The sequence below is a fragment of the Zootoca vivipara genome, chromosome 6, assembly GCF_963506605.1.
Source record: "Zootoca vivipara chromosome 6, rZooViv1.1, whole genome shotgun sequence".
In the NCBI taxonomy this organism is placed as follows: Eukaryota; Metazoa; Chordata; class Lepidosauria; order Squamata; family Lacertidae; genus Zootoca; species Zootoca vivipara.
Genome location: NC_083281.1, coordinates 62,551,806 through 62,559,753, shown reverse-complemented (window position 1 = coordinate 62,559,753; position 7,948 = coordinate 62,551,806).

Sequence of the window (7,948 nt, the reverse complement as noted above, 5' to 3'; positions counted from 1 at the left end):
AGAAAAATGTGGAATATCAATGCAATAAAGAAATAAATTTTGGACACATAGCTTGGCTAGAGAACTGCATTGCAAAAAAAAAAATCAGAGAAGGGCAAATTTCAAAGGATGACTGTGTTTCGGTTCACGTGCTGTTTTGGAAAGCACAAATCAGGGGAGTTGCTTTTAAATGCCAACTGAAATAAAAATTTCTCCTCATTCGTACCTGTAACAGTTTGCTGAACTAAATAATAATAGTGCAACGTTCCTCCATAAACCTAGATGAGGGTTCCAAATCCAGTCATTCTGCTTCCTGATTTCATGCTTGTTGACAAAAGCGTAAACGCAGCAAAGCTTTTGCAAATTTAAAAAAAGGTGCCACATAAACAGTTTAAGTGGTACATACATAAACACCAACTCTAAAATGACTGTTGGGAACTCTGAGCTATAATTGGCATATTTAAAGTGTGCATTTGGGTGGGTGCAGTCAAAGCCTTAAATGTTAGCCTTGTTTTTCAGGGGGGGGGGGGAGTTTGATAGAGGAGGGGTTGTGTTGAGAATGTCGACAGATTTGACAGAAACTGTCTTCATTGAGAAACCTTGTTTTGAAGTTCCTTTGGAAATAAATGGACAAAAGGAACTGGCCTAGCTCTGACAGGAGACAGGGACCCTGGACTTCAAATGCAAACATTATGGGGGGAAAACAAGCAACATCTGCAAACAGTAAGTACTTATTTATATTTTATGGAGTGTGTGCTTGGGATTTTGACAGGTTTGGTTTTTTAAAAAGAGAGGGAGGGGGAAGGAGAGACCGTTCTTATATTGGACGCAGACAAAGGGGCGAATGTCCCTTTTTAAAAATGCATTATGCCATTGAAAAGCAGTTGAAGGCGGCCGTCCAAGCCTCAGGTGAGACGGCGTGACCCCCTCCTAACCTGGTCTAACAAAACACATATGCAGCCTTTGCAAGAGAACAGTTTACCGCTAGTTTCTCAAGGTCAGGACAAGGCAGACACTGGAGGGTTAGCATTCTGCAAGCTTTTTCCCCTGGCTGCCAGAGGCGCCTTTGAACTTTTCCCTTTTGAACAAATAGGAAGCGAAACTGTGAGGAAACAAGCGCTTGGAATCACAGAGCGGAGAAACACACACAAAGAGAGAGCGAGGACTAGAGAGAGAGAGAGAGAGAGAGAGAGAGAGAGAGAGAGAGAGAGAGAGAGAGAGATGGAGAGAGAAAATAATCTAACTTTCAAGCTAGCCAAAAAGAGGCTTCCCATTTAATTTGAGGTTTTAAAATAGGTCCTTGCTTAGCATGAAATGTTTACAAGTGCCACCCCTCTTCTCCCACAGGTTTATCCTTTTCTTTTTCAAATAAATTTATCTAGCTAACTAACTAACAACTAAGGCCACTTGGCAGGTATGCTGTGCTGTGTGCTATGAAATATTTAGTGAGGCAATAGCGACTCCCTGGGCAGCATAAGAAAACCACAATTATAGTTGGAGAGAAAGCCAGGAGAAAACAGAGGAAGTGGTGTGTGTGTGTGTGTGTGTGGAGGGGAGGGGGCATGGAGTACAAAGAGAGATAAAGGTGAAGCTTTCATCGGATCTTCCTGTCCAATAATACACTCAAGCTTGATCCATATGTTGTGCTGGCTGCAGTTTGCAGAGGGGCAAGGAATCAAAGTGTCACGGCTCTCCAAAATGTCAATCGCTCTCTAGTAAGGAATGTTGTCTAACATTTTCTCTTACACTGCTAAAGAATTTGCCTCGCGGCACAATTTGGAAGAGCCCTTTCCTTCCAAAATGCACACATCATCTACATATAGGATACATCCCAGCGAGGAACAAGGCCCACTTGTGTCAAGAGTGTGTAATATGATAACACAGTGGACTTCCCCGCTCCCTACAACAGTGGAAGGAAATGGATATCTTGATGAAAACGGGGTCCTTCGCCACACCTCTCAGGTTACTGAACCCTTTTCTACAAACAGACAGTGCCGCAAGCCACTTCCTGGTCAGCATGATCTAAGGGAAGGTTCGCCACCAAGGAGGGAAACTGGAGACGTCTCAGCTTCTCACCGTCGCTAATATTTCCCTAATCCTCCACCAATGACCCCAGGATTGGCTCACAAAAAGGAAAGCTAATTTTGCTGTGCTTTTGGCATATCTGTGCAACACATTGCCCTCCCCCTTGCATTCACCACCCATCTGCCTGATTTCAAGGCACCCATTTCTTTCTTTCTCTATCCACCCCTGGAGGTAGCCAATCTCTAAATAAGCCATTTATTGCAAAGCTGGTTTTGAAGTCTCCAACGCGGTGCCCATGGGCACCATGGCACCCCAGGCACCTTTTTTGGCACCCACCAAGGCCAATTATGTTTAGTTGAGGCAAGGGTGCTTATTATGCAGTGTAGTGGGGTCACGATGCTCACCTGATCTCTGGTCAGTCGTATTGCTGGTAGAGCAGGACGGGCGAGGTAGCAGCAGGATCAGTGTGGTGCAAATGCATCAGCAAGAGTATCCTATTGGCTTCGCCAGTCCATTTGCATTGCACCAACTTCACGGCAGCTTCACCCCTTCTCCTCTACTTCCTGGTAAGCAGCAACAATGCACCCAACCAGAAGCCAGGTTAGCACTGCCAGACCATCATGCTGTCCACTGCTGAGGACATGCCATCGTAGAATCATAGAGTTGGAAGAGACCACAAGGGCCATCCAGTCCAACCCCCTGCCAAGCAGGAAAGCATCCATTGATGGCCGTGATCAGCATCCATTGATGGCCTTGTTCTCCCTATTTTCGCAAGCATTCCAACATGTTTCATAGTTGGCCAGTTGTGTATTTGATGGCTTTCTCTGGTTTTTATAGATTTACGGGTTCTCAGTTGCTGCTTCTGTATTGATTTTATATGATGCCATGCCATATTGTTTTATGGCACGCCTCCCTAGGAAGCTTGCAGCAGAAAGACGCTTATAAATGTATTAAATCATTTTTTAAAGGAATAATGGATGCTTAATTGGGAGCTTGGGGAGACACCGCTGGGTTTGAAATGCTTGATCCGGTCCTGGAAGACCCTTTGTACAGTTTACTACTATCCCTTCTCTGGATCCAAAATGCCTTCTTGCCAGGTGATAGCCATGTAACATTTGCCTCCCCTCCTAACGCACAGGAACAGATTGGGCCACTAAAGAGTTCATATGGAATATTTAATGGAAAACTGGCACTATCTCTTTCCCTTCAGAGGGGGATATATCGTTCCCAGGTGGCTCTGAGTCCCCTCTAGTCACTAACAGTAAACAGCAACAGAAATCAAAAAGTCACAAGGGTGCAGCTGTCATTAGTATGTAAATTTTAAAAGCTCAGTCAAAACTATCAATATTTCCCACTTAATTTATTACTCTATGAAGATGGATGATAGTAAAGTGAAACATTGATTGTCAATGTTCTTTTGGGGAAAAAATGGTGATGAAGAAAATACTCAAGGACAGCGACCTCAAAAAAAAAAAGAGCATCGTCTCAAAATTAATTATTGTATTTCATTCCTCTCTCACTATTTTTTCTCCCTTTTTGCTGTTCAGTGCAATGCAGTTTGATTGCTTTTTTAAAAAAAAATGAAGAAAAGGAATATACCATTTATGTAAAGAGCCATTTGAACATTGATTAGATGTAAAGGCAGGTTAGCATTTTTACAGTATCGACAGAAAGCCATTAACGGAGCAACCTATGGACATGGTCACTGAAAGTTAATCGAAGGGAATAGTAATTCAGTAGTGCTTTGCATGACAATCATGCAAGTTGAGTCCATCTGAGTCAGGGAGATGGAGAAGGGACTGATCCCCAGCAAGCCGGCAGCCGTCCCTTTTCAGCACACTGCATGATTCCTTTTATATTATCATCGCTGGGTTTAAACCATCCTGAAAAATGAAGCGTTGTTGTACTCTCATTGTTACAACCCATGCATTTAAACATCGCAAACCGAATTCTAGGTTTCTGTCCAAGCTACACTGGGACTCCCTTCCAAGTAGATGTGCATAGGATGGAACTGATGGTGTTGAGCCACAACAAAACTAAAACAGCAAGGTAAAATAAAATCCTAAAACAGTATATGAACTGCAAACCATTTAAATCAACAGGATATAAGTAATCAAGAAATGACTTCCAATGTCAGTCGTACTCAGAGTAGACCCACTTTCAGTATTGATTATCACATAGGATACATACACATGCCACTTTCTGACAACAAGGCCCTTAAGGCAGTTACAGTGGTACCTCGGGTTGAGAATCCAATCCGTTCCGGGTGCCATTTGCACCCTGAAAAGTACTTAACCTGAGCAGCGCTTTAGCACATGCGCGAAGTGCCGATAGAGCACTTCTGCACACACCTGAAGTGCGCAGAACGCTTCTGCACATGCACAAAGCGCGCAGAACGCTTCTGTGCATGCGTGCACGGCAGAACCCGGAAGTAAACACTTCTGGGTCCACCGAGTACGCAACCCGAAGGTACGCAACCCACACTGTACTCAACCCGAGGTATGACTGAACAAGTTTGTTTTTTAAAAGGTATGCAATAAAAAATAATAAAGACAATAATAAAATGCAAATTGCTGCAAAAAATAGAAGCAACCAGGAAACAAACATTTGTGGCGGAAGGTTAATTAAAGCAAGCTAAACTCCTGGCAAAATTGCTCACCTTAAGACCAAAAGAAAGAGAGGGAAGCAGTAATTGTGTTTGTATGTACATGAGTGCCTGTGTTCACACATGCGAGCTCACAGCACATAAACATTATTAACTTGGGCCTTCCGATTTAAAATCCCAACACAGAGTATGTTGTCTGAGGGGGTCTGCCAAAGCTCCTGCATTTTTTGTGGGTGTCGCATGAGTCAACTGCTCAGCTTTCTCTATGCAATTTCAGTCACGAGTACTTCTTAAAAGCAAAGTGTTGGGTTGTGGGAGAGCGAAGCCTGAGAAGCATCACCCTTGTTGAAGTGAGAAACTGCTCGATTTGAACTCTGAATATGGGATGCCTGCTAAAAGCCTGGTGTGATTCCTCCCCACCCCACTTTTTAAAGAGAGCTCTCATCCTCTTCTATTTAAAGGAAATCAAAACTGGGAGGAAAACAACAACCAAGGATGCTAAAAGCTTTCAGGACACAAACTCAGAGGCGTTTAGCAAAGGTCAGCCCAGGCTGTGATGAAAGGAATGCTGAAGCATTTTGTGACTAGCAGAAGAAACTAGTATCAATGTATGTGGAACTAAGTTAGCGGGTTAGGACTGCAGTCAGGGAGAGAAACTTAGTGACACAGAGGGAAGAATGCATATATTAAGGGAACAGCTACCAGGAAGTGGCTCTGCACAGAGAGTATAGCAGCAGGGCAGGAGGGTCAGAGACGTCTAGGAGATGAATGCAATCTTGTTTCAAGTTACTTGATTTCTATGACTCCTGCTTGATTAATAATATCCCTAACACCACTTGAAACACTTGTGGACCTCAGACCACATTTGGCCCCCAACCCTCTCAATGTGCCGCTCGGGATCCTCCCTAGGCCATGTCTCCTCTCGGGGCCGCACCCTCTGTCAATGCTTTTGCCTCTCTGGAAAACGTGCCATTGAACTGTGACAACGCCTCTTTGCTTGCCTGGAAGGAGAGTTGAGAGATGTGTGGGTGTAGAAAACTCTGGTGTTTGCATGGCTGAAAGGTAGCCTGCAAGACAACAGAAGGGTCACATTCATTGCTGCAGCTACATTTGCCTCTGCTCCGCCCCCTTGCTGGTTTTTGGACCACAGAAGATAAAAGGGCTGCTGGCCCATCTAGTCCAGCATCCTGTTCTGATCAGGCCCTGGAGATTTGAATTCATTTAATGTGGCTAGGTGTTCCCTTACCACCTCTTTTCCAATATTGGGGTGCAACTCCCTCCCTGAATCATTTATTCTTTTATCACCAGGTTGGGCACTGCCTTCCTTTTGCGCAAGGACAGAGGCAAAGTATTGTGTGGGGCAGTTCCGCCATCTCTCTGTCACCCATCTCCTCCATGCAGAGAACTTACTGCTTGCGTGTTCTTCTTCTTGCTTTGAAAAACCTCCTTCAATACTTCTTTGGACCTGATTTTGTTAGTTTGGACTAACGTTAAGCCCAGCCAAACTGACAACTCTCCCTTCCGCCATTCTGAGCCCCTTCACTCGGTGGAATGTTCTGTGTGCTCACAGCAGCTCAGCCAATCAGTGTCAGAGTCTTCACTGCCGCATATGCAATCAAATATAGATCCTCTCCACCAGGTCTGGGTCGCCCCCCCCCCAGCAAAGAGAATTAATATTTACTTCCTCCAGGCTCTATTCTGCTCCCCCCACCCCCACCGCACCTGCCCCAATATTCAAAACATTTATTCAAGGTCCCTTATGGAATCAATGAGCCAGGCTTGAAGTTATTTGACATCTCAATTATTCCAAGGCCAATATAGAAAGCTATTTGGCTAGTGTCAATCATGGGCGCTTACGACACCTGGGTGGGGAATCAGTGAAAGGGGAAATTTGGGGTCTGTCACGTCTTCATGCAAAATATCACTGATTATAAAAACCATTTTCATAAGGCACCTTTTTCCAGGCACCTGTAAAGCCATTTCAAAGTTTATTGAAAATGATAACCATAAACATGGAACATGGTGTCAAAGCTTGCCTCCCTGCTAATTTAGCAGCATTGATTAAGTTATTTAGTGATGCTTTTAAATTGGATTGTCAGGTCTGGGCTCCAAGATGTGGGTATCGTAATTGCAAGCTTGTGTTGTCTTTTCACTAGACAGCTGAGCAGTATTAAAACCTTTCATTTCCACTCTAAAAAGGAAGAGATCACTCATATATACAATATTTTCCCACCTATAAGACGCCCCCATGTATAAGACGCCCCCTAATTTTTGACATTATTTTTAAGGGGGGGAAACCTAGTCTTATACATGGAAAAATATGGTATATCCAACTATGTCATATTCAGAGCAGACCCACTGAATACAATGTATGTATTTTAGTTGTGTTAACTGATTTCTGAGTATGACTTAATCTACATTCAGATAGCATTTTTTCCTGTTTTCCTAGCATTTCCTTCACTGATCATTCCTGCTTTTTATGTAATTATTCATATGTTGTAAAAGCCACTTTTGGAAATCTAGTGGAATTTAGTGGATGTTTAGCACTCATTTCCATGTTTGATTTTTCCGGCGGGGGGGGGGATCCATTTGCAACCCCATTAACTTGGAAAGTCTTGGGAGTTTTCCACTGTAATTTCATACAATAACATTTGGGGCAGCATCCTGCCATACACCTCTTTCCTGCTGCTTGAAATTTAGCATGGTATGGGAGTATATCCATCAAAAAGCCACAATTCCACAATACAACAGGTAATGGAACTTTAGGGTCAGCGAAATAGAAGTTCCCTCCTCCCCCTCCCCAAAATGATGGAGAGTCTCCAGAAAAAATAATAATGTAAAGGGTCCTTCTTATGAGGAGGGTATAAGGGGAAAAGTCCCAGAAACCTTCTCAGGAAAAAAACAGTTTTCTGAGAAATTTTGGCTAGTTCTTTTGGATCTAGATCTAGATAATGAGGGCAGAGATGATGATGATGAAGAAAAAACCCCACTAGCTTTAGGCTGCCAGCTTAACCATGTCTGTTCAGAAATAATTCCTGTTGAATTCAATGGGGTTGATTTCCAGGTAAGTGGGGGTAGGAATGCAGCCTAAGTATTTTTTGAAAGGCTTGCTGAGAGCTTTTTTTGACCTTTAACTACAGGCATGGAATTTTTCAGGGCAGACAGAAGCAAACCCTGTCATCAGTTCCATCTCATCTCCTAAGCTTAAACACACCTCACAGTGTCTCACCGGTTTGGGGGGAAAGCCCCCGGTATATTAAGGGCATCACACTTATTGACTTCATTTTTTAATATTAAACAGGTGGGACTCAGTGGCCCCCATATTGACACTCCTAAGTC